The sequence below is a fragment of the Cupressus sempervirens genome, chromosome 8, assembly GCF_028749045.1.
Source record: "Cupressus sempervirens isolate cs-2001-9-10 chromosome 8, ASM2874904v1, whole genome shotgun sequence".
Taxonomy (NCBI): Eukaryota; Viridiplantae; Streptophyta; class Pinopsida; order Cupressales; family Cupressaceae; genus Cupressus; species Cupressus sempervirens.
Genome location: NC_143125.1, coordinates 808,287,653 through 808,307,347, shown reverse-complemented (window position 1 = coordinate 808,307,347; position 19,695 = coordinate 808,287,653).

The window sequence follows — 19,695 nt, the reverse complement described above, 5'->3', positions numbered from 1 at the left end:
ATGCATCACACATATGTCTAGACTCAGTTGTATCTTTGGCTAGTACTTAGGTATGATATATATGCTTTTAATTCATTAATTTTTAGTCTTTATATTCTTTAATTTATGTACATATAATTTTGACTTATGGTTTATATATATTCATAATTATTAGGAGGATACCACCATGAGTCATGGTGGGAGTATAGGATTGATCTAGATGGAGCTACACACATTGTCCTTTAAGGTCAGTATTGTGTCATTTACATTTACATTTCTTTTATACTATGTTCTTTATCAAAATGTTATAATTTATGTATTTTTTAAGACTTGACTACTACTACATTTAGTGGCCATGAGAGTGGACCTCCTATCACGTAGGATAGCCACAACCACATGGTAAAATTTTTAACTTTATTATTAAATTTTTTAGTGAACTAGATTATGCAAATCATTTCAATTAAAAATGTATATGTTGTCTTCTAATGTTACTTTCTAATAATGTAGAGGAGGGTGGACACTTTTCTTCTCATGAGCAGCATGGTGAGCACAAGGGTGAGCACAAGAGTCCATCTCAATCCTCTTCACATGGAGTAAAGAGGACTACAAATCAAATCAAATAAATGATAGCTCGATTAGATTTTTGTGATTTAGTTGCAGGTCTTTGATATTCATGTTAGGACTTCTTATGAGGACACTTGTATATTATGTTTTTATCACACATTTTATTTATTATCATGGAATTTGTATGAAGAAACTTATCCTTATTATATTTTTATGACTTGATATATCATGTTAGATTAACATTAGATTGACTATTATATCATGTTATATTGAATGTTATGTTGAGTATTATCATACATTAGATCATGTCATATTATGTGTTTACAACATATTTTATGTTCACTAGCTAGCTAGCTAGCAAGCAAGCAAGCAATTAGATTAACATTAGATTGACTATTATATCATGTTATATTGAATGTTATGTTGACTATTATCATACATTAGATCATGTCATATTATGTTTTTACAACATATTTTATGTTCACTAGCTAGCTAGCTAGCAAGCAAGCAATTAGATTGACTATTATATCATGTTATATTGAATGTTATGTTGAGTATTATCATACATTAGATCATGTCATATTATGTTTTTACAACATATTTTATGTTCACTAGCTAGCTAGCTAGCAAGCAAGCAAGCAACATTAGATCATGTCATATTATGTTTTTACAACATATTTTATGTTCACTAGCTAGCTAGCAAGCAAGCAACGCAAGCACGCACGCACACACATTTATTATCATGGAATTTGTATGAAGAAACTCATCTTTATTATATTTTTATGACTTGATATATCATGTTAGATTAACATTAGATTGGCTATTATATCATATTATATTGAATGTTATGTTGAGTATTATCATACATTAGATCATGTCATATTATGTTTTTACAACATATTTTATGTTCACTTAGGAATATAAAAAAGAACATAAGAATATGAATAGTATATCTAATTAAACATGGGAACAATAATATACATGCTTGCATGCAAAATTAATGAAAAGCATATAGGACTATTAAAAATACACACGCGTGCGCGCGCGCACTTGTACATTATGTTTTTATGACACATTTTATTTGTTATCATGAAATTTGTATGAAGAAACTTATCTTTATTATATTTTTATGACTTGATATATCATGTTAGATTAACATTAGATTGACTATTATATCATGTTATATTGAATGTTATGTTGAGTATTATCATACATTAGATCATGTAATATTATGTTTTTACAACATATTTTATGTTCACTTAGGAATATAAAAAAGAACATAAGAATATGAATAGTATATCTAATTAAACATGGGAACAATAATATACATGCTTGCATGCAAAATTAATGAAAAATATATAGGACCATTAAATACTCGTGCACGTGCACATGTACACGCACGCACACACACATGCACGCACACGCGCACACACACACAGACACACACGCATGCATGCACACAGACACACAAACACGGAGACACACACACACGCACACAAGCACACATGCACGCACACATACGCATGCACGCACACACACACACCCACCCACACATGCACACACGCAGGCGCACACACACACGTAGACACACACATGCACAGCCACACACACGCACACCCACACCCGCACACACAGACACAAACACGCACACACACACACAATTCAAATAGAAGTGAACAAACTCATTTTTTAAAGTTTACATCTATATTGGAGTCCAACAACATGAAAAAACAAGAGCTGTGAAGATACAACTAGAGTCCCTGCCTATAGTTATAGTTTAAAATAGGGAGATTGCTAGAGACACAATGCTATAGTTTGGGGTAAACAAATAGTTGAAAAAAGGACTGTTATAAAATGACAGTTTAAATTTGAAAGTTTGAGAGTAGCAAGGGGCTTAAAATCTTATGTCTAGATCATTTCAAAATCCTACTTTAGATAATCTTTGATAGCCAAACATTTCAATTACCTTGTTACGAGGTATTGTACTTTCAATGATACTAACTGGCACTTTCACAGTTAAATAAATTTAAAAAATTAATAATTAAGAGACAAAATAAAAAGAAATTAATAATCATTAGGAATTAAGAAACAAAGTAAACACCAATAATTAAATAAACTATAGATAATAACATATTTAAATACTTGAAAGAAAAAAATTATTCAATATAGTAATTATCAAATGAAACAATTAAAAAATAATAATTTTCAAAATTGTGATGTGAATATCAGGATTTAACTGTGTGATTTTTTGAGTCAAACTCGATGACCCATGTTTCATGAGTAGTGATTCAACATGAATCCATCTCTCATGATAATAAATGGAACACTTAGCACTCATTGGATCTAGGTGATGCTCACAGGGGTGAAGCACCGGGACTTCCCGGGAGGTCACCCATCCCAGTACTACTCCAGCCTGAGCGCGCTTAACTACGGAGTTTCCTCCACAGTTAAACCCAAAGCTTGCAACCCCATTTGCAAAACCTTCACCAAGTGTTGTGCCTTATGAACCATTCATTAGAAAGCCCCTTAAGCTCATCAATTGATAAGTAGGAGATGATTTCCACAGCTAGTCAAATTGTGATGTGAATATCAGGATTTAACTGTGTGATTTTTTGAGTCAAACTCGATGACCCATGTTTCATGAGTAGTGATTCAACATGAATCCATCTCTCATGATAATAAATGGAACACTTATCAATTGATGAGCTTAAGGGGCTTTCTAATGAATGGTTCATAAGGCACAACACTTGGTGAAGGTTTTGCAAATGGGGTTGCAAGCTTTGGGTTTAACTGTGGAGGAAACTCCGTAGTTAAGCGCGCTCAGGCTGGAGTAGTACTGGGATGGGTGACCTCCCGGGAAGTCCCGGTGCTTCACCCCTGTGAGCATCACCTAGATCCAATGAGTGCTAAGTGTTCCATTCATTATCATGAGAGATGGATTCATGTTGAATCACTACTCATGAAACATGGGTCATCGAGTTTGACTCAAAAAATCACACAGTTAAATCCTGATATTCACATCACAATTTGACTAGCTGTGGAAATCATCTCCTACTTATCAATTTTCAAAATTTTAGAGAAAATTTTAAAAGAAAGAAAGTATAACTATTACTATAGTTTTAGTAAGCTTTTTATTTAGTTGGAATTTTTTAAAGAACTTTTTTATATTTATTTAATTTTTCAAGAAGATATTCTTTTTATTTAGTTAATTATAAGTATTACTAGTGAATTTTCTTATAGAACATTTTTACATTAATTTTTTAAAATTTATAAATTTGTATTTTATATTTGGAAAAATCTGGAGAAATCGTCACGATTGGCATGCAACTACTTGTCATCAAGCATTTTTTTTTTTTGATTAATTTTTTGTGGACTTTAAATGGGATTTGCATGTGAAAAATAGAAAAGAAAAATGGTGTGTGGTATGGATTGGGGGTTTTGCAGGACATATAAGTTTTGGGGGTTTAGAGTTTAGACGTCACTTGGAGGATTGACAGGGTACAGTTGAGTGCGAAAGGATTTTGGTAATGGAAGCCATCAGCTTAGCGTATTCAGCCACTGTCGCCACAGTAATGACTGCCATAATTATGATGACCCATCTGCGACTTCTCAATCTGATGCTTGCTCTTTTAAGTCATTTTAAATTTTTATTGTTATTTCATTCTTTGATTTCTGTTCATTTGACAACAAGTATGTTTTCTTTGCTTGTTTGTGTTTGACTCACTGGATTTTTCATAGGCTGAGCTTTCAATTTTTTTTGTTTAAAGAGCATGGAACCCATGCTTTTGGCAATATAGGCACCTCGCTGCTTTTGTCCACTTGGGCTAAAATGATGGTTGTTTTTGTCTGCTTGGGCTAAAATCATGTCATCTTGGGAAAGAACCCCAAAAAAAGATTTTGAAAAGATTATGGGGACCGACTGGAGATGGGCATAATGTGTTGGAGTTTACGGTTTGTAAATTGATTCTGCAAGTTGGAGAGTAGTAGGAATAGTATTAATGGTGGTGTTTTTTGTAGTCTGAGATTTCTAGCTTGTGCCTGCGGTGCCAGACTAGAGGGGATGACTTTTCCTCGTTGTCTCATACTTCTGGTTCGAGTCATTTTGAGCGCTCTGAGGAATAACAAGAATCTCAAAGAATTTAATGTCGAACATTCCAGAAATTTAATTTTGTAATTGTTTGTCTCAACAAATTATTTTTACCCCGAGAAAAAATACTACTAACCAATCAAAAATTAAGAATTAGTGATTGAAAATTTATTTAAAAATAAATCAATGTTTGAACATTAGAAATTCACTAACTTCAATGATAAAAATTATTTGGGAGCCTCAACTGAGAACATTAGTTCCCTGCCTATAGTATAGGCAGGGACTAATAACATTGTAAATGTTAGTAAAAGCATAATTTTATAAGTCAAGTTCAATTGGTAAAATGCAAAGAGTTATATGTGTATTTTATAGTATATGTTTAATGTAATTACCATGTGTAATTGCACAATATGTTAACACTATCCATGCATCAGCAAGCAATTTACCAAATTTAATAATATTGTGTATCATAGTTCGATATATTTATTAAAGAGACTAAGACCACGTGTTAGATTGAAATTGAAAATAAAATTATAGGAGAGAAAACTTAAATAAAATATGGAGAGTACACTAAAATATTAGGCTAAATACACTCACTTGGTGAATTATAACTTTGATTTATCAAAATTTGAGTGTCATTAAAGTCGATAAGTTGTACTTGACACCTAACTAAAAAGTACATAAATTATGATTATTGCTAACATGTGAAAAGACAAACCTATTCACTAATACCAACCCAAGTTCAAACTAGATGTTTTAATATTTCTAAGGTTGTCTAGGCTCAAAATAATCCTTTCTACCACTCAAGTCAACCTTTTGAGTCATAGGCCCTATTTGGCCACTTTAGCAACATATGTTCTTTACAATGTATCTTTGGGCAATTTAGTGCCAAACTTAACACTAGCTTCTAAGAAACACCACAAAAACTTTAACCACACACTTGGGGCATCTTAAGGCCCCTTATTACATCTTTGACTCGTATAAGAGTCATCAAGACAATATAAGATTAGGGTTTTACAACTACCCTAAGGTACTCCTACACCATTGTGGAACCTAAGGAAAAATTGATATGTCATCAAATAGATGATGATGGTTTTCAGTATCCAATCAGGTCTGTCATTTTAGTTGGCACATGTCTATGCAGAAACCTAACAAGAAGGAATGGTTTACTAACATTTGAAGACTACCAATCATAGAAGAATAGTTTACACTATTCTCATTTGGTGGTGGCAACGACTATCAAATTAGAAAGATACAAAATGAAGACCTACCAATAAGATATTATGGACACTTTTAATGGAAGAGCATGAGGAAATCATAAATGCATTACAAAAGAGACATAATGCAAATGGTAGAGTAGGTTGAATTGAACTTACACACATGCAAGATTTTTTTATTATGTTATTGTCATATGTACTTGTATAGTAAATACATAGACCTGTGCAATGTTGATGTTGAGTAGCTAGGTTTAGCAATTAGAGGCAACAATAAAGATCAGGTTTGAATGTCAATATGATTGATCATAATTAGAGGGGTAAAAATGGAGCCTGAGCCAATACCATTCAAGGGAGACAACAAAGAAGTGGTCGAGGTTGTGAAATGTGAGTACTCATGTAGGGCACAAACAATGGAAGTATCAGATACAAGGATGAAGTGGTTGCAAATACAAGATTTGCCACTTGGACTCCTCATCTCCTACCCATGATCACCCTTGTGCATCACTCTTGCTCCAACTCGTGCCACAATTCATCAAGATTACCACTATGGGTATGAAGTGTTTGTATTGTCCTATACAATACCCAAACTCAAAACCCCCAGAAATGGCGCAATCCTGCTCCATTCCAACATGCTTGATTTGGGTCATCTCATTTTTCTCTTAAATTTTAGTCTAGTATTGCAATGGCATCCAAATTGAATGGATGAGGAACACCCAAAGGCTAGATCACCAAATGAACAATTAAACTCTTAGAACACTGAAACACATGACACAACCAAAGTTGAGAACATAGCATGCATAGAGAGAAGCAACCAAGGTATAGGACCGATAAGATGAAGATGGAAACTATGACTAGTAAGAAGGATATGAATTAACAAATGAATATAAGATCTTACTCGCAACTATCAAATTCCAACACATGCAAATCGCCTACAAGATTCTCAAGCAATTTGAAAAGATACATGAATTAAAGAACAAGAGAGACTAAGGCAAGAGCCTACAGTACACCAGTAAATCGTGAACCTCTTATGTGGGAGGTCTTGGATTCGAGTATGCTCAAACTTAATAAATAATATTAATTAATCACAATAATTAATAATTACTCTTGGCTTTGGCCTATTACCCATCAAAAAAAAAAAAAAAAAGACTCATTTATTGGTGTTATCTAAACCAAGTTCTGATACCAGTTAAAAGTTTTGCCTAGAAATAATGATAGACAACAATAAAGAAAAGAGCATAAAGATACAACACATTTATCATGAGAAAACCCTCCTACTTGAGGGAAAAAAACTCAACGACAATAGAAAAATCTATTTTTCATTAATAATAGAAGTTGTACATACTTTCAACTTAATACCATATATTATCAAACAAAGCAATCACATATATATATATATGTATGTATGTATGTATGTATGTATGTATGTATGTACACACACATATATATAGAATTGAGAGACTCTTCAGAAAAGTAAGTCTCTTCATATTTCCAAATGCATAACTCTTCACCTGATGGGTGTCTCTCCATATAATAAAATGTCACATATTTTGAATGTAACACCTAGCACACTTTGAATGCCACATTATGGTCACTTAATTATAGTAAAGAAAATGACAAATATATAATCATCAAGATCTTCTCTAGTTCTTGATGCAGTACAGATATATTGTCCCAATTTCAACAAATAGCAAAATCAGAGATAAAGATTGCTATCGCAGCAGCATCCATCAACACGCTTAAGGGTTTAAACGCTACAAGACAGAAACGTATATTAAACTCGTCTAAGAGTTACAGTTTACTCTATCATCGACTTTCATTCAAATTTGACATTCCGTTGCTGAAGTAGGCACTGATTTGATATGTGCAGGCTGACTGTTAGCTCTGTTTATAATCAAGAAACACATTTTACTTTTGAAGTAGTTGAGTAAAGTTTGCATGTCTTGCTATTATGCGAAGTCCACTATTGTAAATCTTTTTTAAATTTCTTTTTAAAGAGTACCTAAGTGTTGCATCTGTCCTATTGTCATACATCCTTTATGATTACTGATGGAACAATCTGGTGTTGGTCAGTGTTTGCTATCGGAGGGCTTGGGACAGAGAACCAAGCACTCAAAATTAGACCAACACTTTTGCTTTACTTTTAAGGTCTCAATCTGGTTATTGATTTTAACTAATTAATTATTGATTTGTGAAGCATTTAAATAGAGTTGGTGGTGAAGACCCCTAGACTACCGGGTTTTATTACAAACTGCCCAACGTAACAGTCTGAAATCTAAATCAACATTATCAATACAATTTGGAAACAAAATATGAATGCCGATATTTAATTATACTTTTTGATTTTCATAATTTTTTACATTCAATAAAGTGCTCCTGGAAATTGATGTCTTTTCTATAATAATTTATTTTCTTGGTAGATGCCTCAATGGCTAACATTCTTTCCACACAAATATATACCCTATTATCCTGTTCACTGGTTTTCTTTCCTGTCCTGTAGCTTCAAGGTGCAACTTCTTTTGCATGCTCTGTTCTCCCATTTATCTATTAATCCTTCAAGCTCTTCAACTGTCTTACTCCTTCATTTGGACATGTTCTGTCACTCTTTCTGTCTCTTATTTTCTGTGCTCGTCTAAATATTTTTTACCATCTTCCTCTCACATAATCCTCTTTGCATGTTTCGTTCTTATTGCCTATCCCACTGGAATGTGTTCACAGCCACTACAGAAAAACAATCTTCATCTCTACCAAATACCAAACATTTCCACCCAATTGGGTTTTCCCATGCATCTGATAACAAGGCACAGAGCCTCCATGATATTTAAATTGTCAAGAAACGACAATCAAACCCCACACAACCAAACCAAAGTCTAATGTCATGGAGCAGAAAGGGAGTTGGAAGTCATGGCTGGGTCAGAAGGCACACTGCCTGGTCATCAGAAATCGGGGATGTTTGTTGTTACAAGTTTAATAAACTAACAATAAAATCAGCAATAAAACAAGATGAAGTTGACTCTCTGTGTAAGGCAAACACCTTACAGCCGCTATCCAGCACTGCCTGTAACATGTGGCAACCTTCAAGTTCTTGCAATCAAACAAATAGTTGAAAGCAAACATTTCAGACAATGGTGATTTAGAACTGCTAAGTTTTAATGCTTCATTTCTTTTTCTTTTTTAAACTTTAAAAAAACTTGCCATAAGCACAAAAAAGGTTCGTGCCACCATTCTATTGCACAACCCTTTGTAATGGAAGATTGGTAGCTGCTAAGATTTTGTCTGAAACAAAACCTTAATCAGTTTGAGACAGTATTACATATGACTTTCTGCAAATAACATGTTCGAGTTTGACAAGCATAAAATTTGGATTAAATTTGGTAACACAAAACAAATTCGTGATTATATTGTCCTAATACAACGAAATTATAAACAAATACAATTATTTGAAATGTTCTAATTTATTTATTGACTGTTAAATATTTAGTAATTAAACTAAAAGTCTAAAAGAGCTCTCGAATCTATAAAAACATTTAGTTTTACTTTTATTATATTAAATGTAAATATAATAATAAATTCAAAAATCATGATTACACGAGACCTCAAAATATTTTAAAATAAAAGCAAAACAAAAATAACGGTGTTCATAGACAAGTGATTCCTTTATCTGATTAACATGAGCACCCGGTGCATATAGGAGAGGCCAAGCATGCCCTTCTCTCCACCATTTCCCAAAGGTGCTATGATAGCAGATTGCCAGTTTGTCATCACGGCGTCCATGCATCATAATTTCAAATAACAAGGCTGGGTCAAGTTGGCAGGAGTGGAATATCTGACCACAAATTGATAAGAATCGCCCCAGTAGTGCCATCATGCATTATTAAAGCTTTAAATGCTTTCTTGAAACGAAAGAAGACAAGTCATTTTAAAATCCTCATGATTTTTTTTTTCGCCCAGAAAATCCATAAAAGTAAAGCTTGAGATTATTTTTTCCTCATACGAAACCAAAACATTTACTAGAAAATACATTTTAATTAAAAACCCATAAGCTTTTTTGGCACTAAACTCTCTGAATTAAAACATTTTTTTGGGGACATTTTATCTTTACTGTAATTTGAATCTTTTCCTTGAGATTCTGCCAACCCTGTGGCATAGTAACAAACTAAAATCTTCCTGAAGCATTTCTCAAAACAAGCAAACACATAGAAGTTCAAAATAGAACATTAATTTGAGTCAAAATGTTGTAGATGTTTTATATTGTACAGCATTGCACAGTAGCCAGCTACTCCTACATCGGTTGGGTGTGGGAAGTTACCTGATTGATTTGGAGCATTTGCTGCTTTAGTGCCAATCTGGTTCTAAATATATTTCAGAAAGTCAACTGGCTATTCAATTTGATATCTTCCACTTCCTCAACTTCATATAAGGTTGAGCTGTAAAAAGAACTTATGGCTTCAAGTGCTTCCCTTTGTGTGCCAAGGTTTCCTTTTGAAGGCAGATTGGACCTGGGATTTGTTATTTGTCCTCAATCTTATAGGCTTTCCCTTATGATTGGACACTTGTACTTCTTGTGAAGTTTTTACAGCATCGCCCAATTGCAAATGGATATCCTCTCTTTTTGCTTTAGCAGGAACAGCTGTCAAAGGTGGTCTTTCTTGGTAGCACTTTCAAGTTTCCAAGTCAGAGAAGAGAATGTTCAAATCAGTCAAGTCCTTGGGCAAGAAAGTGGAGTCTTCTTCAAGCATAGGGTAAGTTGATTCCGGGCAAAATGATAGACAAGTGGGGGTGTTAGCATAGTCTAGAATTTGACCAAGTGCATCCAATAGATTAGACAACCCCTTGCAATTTCAATTTGATAGGCTTGAGAGGGCTTCGAGGTGCCAATAGTGGTCAAGTGCGGGCAGCAAAGTATAGATGAGATAGAATCCTCAGGGCATGGCGGAATCCACCTGACCTCTAGGAGTCAAAATTCTCTGATAACCCAAATTTCCACCTCTTATAGGCCATAATCCCAGCCCACCATCAAGTTCCACCTCCAGATAGAAGTCATAAGACCATAGAAAGGCAATTTGGCATAATATAAGGGTCAAATCTTGAGGAGACAAAAATCAGACAGAGAAAAGTGAGGACATATAGAAGGAATCAGACTCAGATTGACATAAGTGGCAAACTCAACTTGAGGTTTTGATGTAGGCATTAGATGCAATTTAAGGGGAATAGATTGATTTGAAAAGAAGCAAAAGTATTAAGAATCCTCAAGACGGAGTCGACTACACTGCCCTCTTAGATTCCAAATCCTAAGAATGGTGGAAATTCTGCCTCCAAACAGACTTCAAAGGTGCCTAATTCAGATTGGAATAACTATCAAGTCACCTTGTAGTCAAACTGCAATAAAGAAGGAATGAAGAAATTATGAAATAGCATGAAAGAAAGACCAGATCAAAAGTGTGAAACAATGAGAAAAATCCTCAGGTAGGAATCTGACCCCACCCCCTACCTACGATTCCCAATCCTAGGAGGCATGAAACTTCCGCCCTCAGACATGAGCAATTCAGGGAATACTTTGAGATCATCATGCAAAGTAAATTCAACCAGGGCATGGAGAAATGAGGGGATTTGGATGACACAATTGCTGATGATAAAAATGTGATGAAAATCCTAGGGGAACAGCAGAATCCGCTGCCCTCTTAGGATTCAAAATCCTAGCACCATCCAAATTCCCACCCACTCCAATCTGATCACCAAGAGTTCCATTCAACTTAAGCCACAATTTGGAATGAAAATCCAAGGTAGAACAATGGCAGATTCCTTGAAGGAAGTGGTGAAAGTTTGAAGGCAAAAAGGCAATGATGAACCAAGGAGTGGAATTTGGTGCTCTCCCAGGAATCTGAATCCTCAACATTGGCAAATATCTGCCTTGTTTTAGTGGATAATATGAGGGTATCAGAGAGAGAGAGAAAATCAGAAGCAGATCAAAGGGAAAATAATGCAGATAAATGACTTAGAAACGTGTCAAAATCAGTCCTAGGGAGATGGTGGTATTTGCCGCCTCCCAAGATTCATAATCCTAGGGCCACCCTTAAATTCCGTCCTCCCCATCAACGTAACAACATGCAGGACAGATCAAAGCTAGGAAGGCAAAATGATGAAATGGATGATAAGTTGCAAGTGGGAAGCTCAATTCAGACCTAGTGTGCATGAGGAGGTGGTCTTTAATTAAAATCATAAGAATTGGCATGAAAAAGATGAAAAGGGAAAATCCTAGAGGGGCGGTGGAATCTGCTGCCCTCTTGGGATTCTAAATCCTTAAGAGAGTGAGAACTCCACACCAAATCAAGGTGGAAAAGGCATGAAGGAATGAGGGAGGTCAAGGTGAATTTCGGGCCCAAGGCAACCAAACAGCAAGATGTTTGAATAGGCATTATGATGAATATGAGAAAAGTTTGAAACAAAAATCCTCAAGAGCTGGCGGAATCCACCTACCTCTTAGGATTCTAAAATCATCTCACCCTTAAGTTACGCTTTGCATTGATGATGATGGAAACATAGACTAAGCTTCCAAGCTTACACAAAAATAAAGATCAATGACATGGAAATGATAATGTATTGACAAAGATGGGAAATTAAGACCAATTTGGCTGAAGTCTATAAGGAAGAAGAAGAGGTTTGGAGAAATCAAAAAGGGAAAAATTCTTGAAGGATAGCAGATCCTGCAACCTTCCAAGGATCCAAAATCCTCAGACACCACTGAATTCTGCTTTAAGCTATTGATGTTAGGGACTTACCTTTGATCTCCTAAGTTCAAAGATGAGGAAGAAAAAATGAGAATGATAAAATTCTGGTAAAAAGATGAAAAATCTGACCAAAGGAGAAAAATGAAGAATTGAACAAGATTGAGGTTTGAAAAAAAATTAAAAAATCCTCCACCATTCTCCAAGGATTTTTGATCCTCCAATAAATCTAAATTCCAACCAGAGCTAAAGAAAATGAAAGGGTGTTATTTAATGATTAAAAATTAAAATTTAAAGCATACCCTTGTCATCCCTAAACTGGTCGACCTGCATAAGGGAAGAAAAGAATGATTATTAAAATGTTTGAATTAACCAAAAAGACCAAGTCGGCCCCCTTTTGGAGACATGCCCCTTTGAATTTCAAATTGCCCATTTAAGGAAGGAAAGAGCAAGTCATTTTTACAATCAAATACGAGCAGACTTACCTTTCCTATGGCAGTGAATTACCTTCCTGAGACAGTGAAATATCTTCCTAAAGCAGTGAATTATCTCCTTGAAGGCAGCAAATCATCTTATAGGAGTAAATTACATTGAAGAGGCATCAAGTTATCTTGTAAAGGTGACAATCTCATCCTTGTCAACAATTTGGAAACTTCGAAAGGCATCGATTTTGGACATTTAAGGCAGATTTTTCCCCAAAATCAGAAGGCAAAAAAAAAGATATCTGTGCATGTTTTACATTTCAAAACTTATTTATTTTCCAGATTTCAAGTAATTTCAGGTTCAAGTTGCAAGATTAAGATAATTTTATCAATAAAATCAAAACTTGGGATTTGCAAGAAGAAAGAGAATCTTAAACAAGAGAATCCGTGATCAAATGCCTTTTACCTCCTTGTTTTGATGTTGCAATTTCATTTCATGAAAATTTTAAGATTTCCTTCATTTCATCATTTCAAGAACTTAATGCAATTTCGCTCTTGCTTTTGTGTGGCCAAATTCAAGATATCAAGGAAAGAACAAGTGGAGGCTACAAGATCAAGCTCAATGACTTCAAATGAGAATGAGATTCAAAATCAGATTATTGAACTGCAGATTCAAGGCACGATCAAGATGGAGTACCAAGAAAGCAAAGAACAAGGACAAGAAAAATCAGAGAAAAAATTCACCAACTTGAATTTCCTCCAGAAATCCAAGTTCATTTTGAAGCAGTGTAACACCAGTCCTGGGGTACATCATGACAAATTTCCAGGACACAGGAAAAATGGGCCTCATTTTTGGGATGACAGGGGGCTGGCCAAGGGAGGGCAGCAAGGGGAGGACGGAACAGGGAAGGGTGTTGTATAGTATACATATAGAACTTGAAATGCTAGTTAAGAAATGATGTTTCGGTAGAACAAACCAAATTACAATACTTGAACATAACAAAATTGCAACATGAACTAGAACCGCTGAACATTCAACATACATACCCAATAGTAACATTCAAAAATCAAAATTCAAATAGAAATTCAAGTGCCCATCCCAACGGCGGCATTGTTGCGGAAAGGCGGAGGTGGGAGTATTTGGGTACTCAAGTACCCGGTGCGGGGACTTCTCATGGACGAGTACCTTGAGGTTTGGGAGGGGGGTGCAAGTCCCCATGTTACACTATTTTGAAGGCCAACTACATGAAAACTTCATCACTTCAAGAAGTTCAAGATTTGAGTTTGCTAGTAAAATCAGGTACAAATAGTGGCAATGAGGATATTTCCAAGAACCAAGATGGGAAAATTTTGATGAGAAAAATTAATTTGGGAATCCAACAAAATTGGAGGCGTGATAATGTTGAGTGTCAAGAGATATTTTCTCATCCCTTAAGAATTGATCAAGTCTACAAATGAGGATGCTGAGGCGGTGCCCACGTCTCCAACCAATCAGAAAATTTTAGTTACAAGTGTCCAATCACTGTCAATCATACTATGCCGAGTGTGCAATTTTCTCGTTGGCTCCCAAAAGGCATTGTCATTTTCTTATTGGCCCACAAGGTAGTGCTTCCATGTAATTGGATGATAGTATGGAAACCCTAATTAGGTTTTTTATGGGTTTGGCCCTTCATTGTAATTAAGCAACTATAAAAGGCCAAGGCCTTACCATTTCTAACTCATGAGATTAGATGTAAGAGTACAGGTAAAGTAGGAGACTTGTTGAAATTGTTGCCATAATTTTATCAAAGCAATTGTTGGTGATTAGTGATGAAGCTTGTGTCCATACCTTTTGCTACTTATTGATTGTAAGTAACAGTGTAAGGTTAATCCGGGCCTACATTGCTAGTATTTAACTTCTATTGGAGATGTTCATTTAGATTGTGCCTTCATAGGGTGTTTGGATGAATATTGACAATGTGAAAATCATTCTTTCATCCTTGGAAGATAGCACCCTCCTATGCCTAGTTGACACAGTGAAGCAAGGATTGGTTAGAAGCTCACCCCATCATCATCATTATCCTGCATTCTTAGAGTGAGTGAGAATTTCTAAATCCTTCTCTCTTTGCAAATATTTGGTTGAAAGTGATTGACAAAGGTAAAGTCAAGTTGATATCCATTGAATGACAACGTAAGTCCCTTTGTGGTAACCAGCATATCACATCATAAAAGTGAGTGGAAGTCTACACTTAAGAAGGAAACTTGAGGTTGTATAATTTGTTCGTACAATCCAGACACATTGTTTAGCACATGAACATCCTTATTCAAGAGAGAGTTGGAGATTTGATGTTTCTTCTCAAAATACAAAGCATTTTATTATGTATGTTGTAGTGGGAAAAAACTTACATAAAAAATACTTTAAAAACCCAGTTGATTTTTGTTGGAGTTCTTGACAGGTTGTTCTCTAATATTTTAGTAGCTTATCTAAACTTGTGGTTTATGTGCAACGTGGATAGTAACCAAAGTTCATTGCAATTTCTATATTTACGGGGATATTATCATTAGCTATCAGCTGCTAATGACATGAATACTTGCATGATTAAGAATTGTTGGCTACTTGGTATATTCAGATGTTGCAATATAACCACCCATTGCTACTACATGTTTCTTGAGAATAGATTTTTACCAACATTTTCTTGGAATCAAGGGTAGTCAGAGACAAACTGGCACTATGCTCAGAAAATCAATTAATTTAAAATTAGACGAATACTTAACAAACCTGTTTTTTCCAAAAACCATTGGCCTCCTTGAAAGTAAAAACCCTTTCCTTGTGCAGTGAAGAAGATGACACTGATGTATCCCCTTGCCATCATGAGCATATGTACATATCCTTAGGACTTCCAATATTCCTAGATCTAGATTTTCAGTTTTTTTGCATTCTTGAAAAGCGGCAAGCCCCAATATACATGCAGATAACAAGATAGAAAAACCTTTCTATGAGTATAGATGTAGTCAGCGTACAATGCCTATTGTTATGTTTAATAATATTAGCTATCCGGATATTGCCAAATGCTTACCACTCTCAAATAGATCACATCCCAACTTTGCTGACCAAGCAGACAACTTGTCCATATAGTCAACGTCGGACGATGATTGCATAGAAGGAAACATTGAAAGACGCGTTCCACTGTATTGATACTATCCATCTCTAGAGAACCCAAAATTCGATGACTGAACCAAAGTCCCCCAGACGAAGGGAGTAAAGAAATGAGTCAGAGCTTGAGAGCATCCAAGGTGTTGGGTACGTTGGAGGTGGACATGTAGGGGATGTACACATGGAAAACAATGCAAGGAAGGCACTGGAATGTAGTGGTTGGAATTGTCTACCCAAGGTCAATACACAACAGAGCAAGAAGACAAAAAAAGATAGTAACTCCTTCAGCAAGTCCAAATGTGGATCAACAAAAACTATCAAAGTTCACGAGGTAAGGATCAGAAGATCCTACGAGGCATTGCAAGACCTGAGAGCATTTGCATAGCAAGCAATTAGGCAGACAAGGACTAATGATTGAGAGAGTTTCCAACAACGTTATGAGGTAAACCAACAAGATAGGACACTTCATCAACAACTTCTTGGGACACAATAAAGCAGGCATTCGAAGCCAACTTTAAATTTCTACAAGATGACAATGAGATCGCCAAAATGTATAATATCAAACAAAGGAAGAATGAATGTACAAGCTTACAATTGTAGACTCTAGGAATTGTTGGTCAAGTTGGAGAATCAACCAATCAATGGGTTGAAAAAGTGTTGGTTCATTGAGAGGCTCATTCCCTCGTTGCACAATAAGATGAAAGCGGTGCCTGCATCTTTGTATGTGAATGCCTACGATCAGGAGATGGACATCAAGTGTCAAAACAAGATATCCTGCTGAGGGAAGAGGGAGAGGGACAATGACAAGGGCACCAAGGGTTGATGAATTGACAACTAACCAAACTTTGTAGTAAGAGATGATGAGAATGATGAAAGAATTGAAGGCCAAGAAAGGAACCAATAAAGAAAGAAATGAACGGTAAACTAAGTGCAAAATTTGAGGGGAATACGAAGGGTACTTGTCCTAAAATGATGTTTTATGAGATTTCTCACGTAATGGGTCATTCAATAAAGGAGTGTCCATATAATTTGAAGACAAGAAGTACGCAAGTGCTCTTAATGCAAGGTGAGTCCACTCTGTCAAAACCACAAAATGTATCGCCAAGAAATTATGGGAATCAACGAGGGCAAAATAAAATGCAATATAACTCCAAAGGATGTCCTATCATACAATGTCGACAATGCAGCAAACGGGGACACTTTGTGAAAGACTGCCAAAATACGAAGGACAATGTACAATTATTGTGCAAATGCTGTGGACCAACCGACATTGAAGACAACAACTACCAAAAGCAAAAGGGCATCAATATGGTGGATGTAAAGGAACAAGACGAGGCAGTTATGGCAATCATGAGTGCACAAATAAAGGAGGTGTACCCAAACCTCATACAATGAAGGAACAACTCCAAGAAGTCAAAGAAAAACTAGACAAGTGATTGTGAAGCAAAGAATAACTTCCTAAGTACGTTTAAGTGTAATCCAAGTCAAAGAACATAGTTTGGCAAGTACTACCGACAACCGCACCCATCAAGGTGGTAGACTTGCAAGCTATGTGCCAATTAAGATTGGCAATTACCAACACGGTCAATGATGACAAACTCAACCAAAACCAATGTATGCCACAAGGGGAACCAATGGCAAAGTCATCACCCGAAGACTGTAATGTCCCTTCTTTTTTCGAATTTTAAAAAATAAGGACAATTCTACAAAAAAAAAAATTATTGGATATTTTTACAATCTCACGTAATAGATACCATACAATGTAACATGGCCTTATGTCAATAGCTATTTTCTAATTGACCCTGAATAGTATGATTCCAAATGATAGCAGCTTACAACCATTAGATGATTGTTTTCAAGATTGATTCTCTATTATAAATGACGGCGACTATAAATATTTCTGCTATAGTGATTATTTACACTCGAGAGTTTGATTTGCTAATAACATGAGTATTTCTATAGCGTATTGATTCTGACCATGATTGATGCTTATTGAATTATACTGAGATTTCTACTGTTTATAAAGAATGTTCTCCAATAGCATAGTTTCCCTTCTGTACACATTGCTATTGTGCGTCTCCTTGCTCCTATTTTCTGGAAGTTTATTGAATTTGTAATGAGACTGTCAATGCTGGAAATCTGATGATTTTATTGTGAATAGGGTAGGATAATTCTTTATTTCTTGTTTCGCTTTCTTGGTTTTAAAATATTAAGGATAAATAATACAGTACGCTCCAATAGTTTTCTTACCGTTGTTTCTGACAATTATATTGAATATGTGCAGCCAATACCAAAGAAGATTTCTTCCCAAAAGAATATAATTGTTCAATGCTTTTTCATACTTTGTTATTATTAACTGGGATTTAAAATTATTCTATTTGGGAATCCAGTAGCTGGTGTAATACTCCAGAAAGGCTGAATGTGTTTTTCTCTATAACAATATAGCTGTTCCCTATTACATCTCTCCTCCGTCTAAACTTATGATTGTCAGATGCTGATCCACCTGTATTCTCTTCCGTTTTCTCTGTCTCCGTCAATGGTGATCTTTATAGTTCTGAAGCTGCTTGCCTGAAGTTATTTGATTCTCTGATTTTTCCCATCCCCTTCCCTTGATTTATTGCTTTCTTTATATATCCATTATCCAGCTAAATAATTGCACCCTTTTGTATATTGGTCACGCACTTTAGAAATCACACCCTTCCATATCAATGTCTTTTGTCGTGTAGATGGCTATGATGATTTTATATAGCCCTTTACCATTAAGGATTTAAGAAGTTATAATATGTGTTTGTGTGCTTGGTTTTATAATTCTTCCAATATTATAGTTTATTGACGTATTTTTATTATTATTTATTTGTTTGGTTTTACACGTTTAGTATTATCATTATAATATATATAATATTATTAATTATAAAATATAGTTTATTATTTCTTTATTAATTTTAACCATTGAATCTTCTTTTAGGAAGGAAATTAGATTATTATATATTATAATATTTTCTTTCATTATTATAATAGTATAGGGCATTATTATTATTTAAATTTAAATTATATTTTTTTTATTTATTTGTTTAATCTTATATTAGCTTACTATTATTAAAAAAAATCTCAAAATGGGGATATTACAAAGACAACCAATCCACTGACCCATAGGCTTTTGATAGTAAGCATCGAAAAGAAGCCAATCATTCTCAAAATGGAAAATAATGGGGAGGAAGCTTACAGTACCATTGGCAATGGAGGCTAGGAAGTCAACGTGCTGCCAGAGAAAACCTAGAAGTGCCTAAGGAAGACAACAGATCTGATTCTGAATAAATTGAAGAACTTAGAAAACCTTGCTAGCAGATCCAATTTGCATCAAGAGAGTTAACAGATCTGAAAAGAAAGTTTTGCTTCATAGAGAGAGTGCTCTACAAGATTCCTGACCCCCAAAATAAATAGTTCCTTGTTCTAGTCGACCATTTATTTTACTAGTGAGAGGAGATCCAAGTTAGGTCATGGACCAGTCTTGGGAGTTTCAGGCCTGCAGAGACAAAAGTAGTGTCTTTATTTAGACAATGCAGCTCTTTAC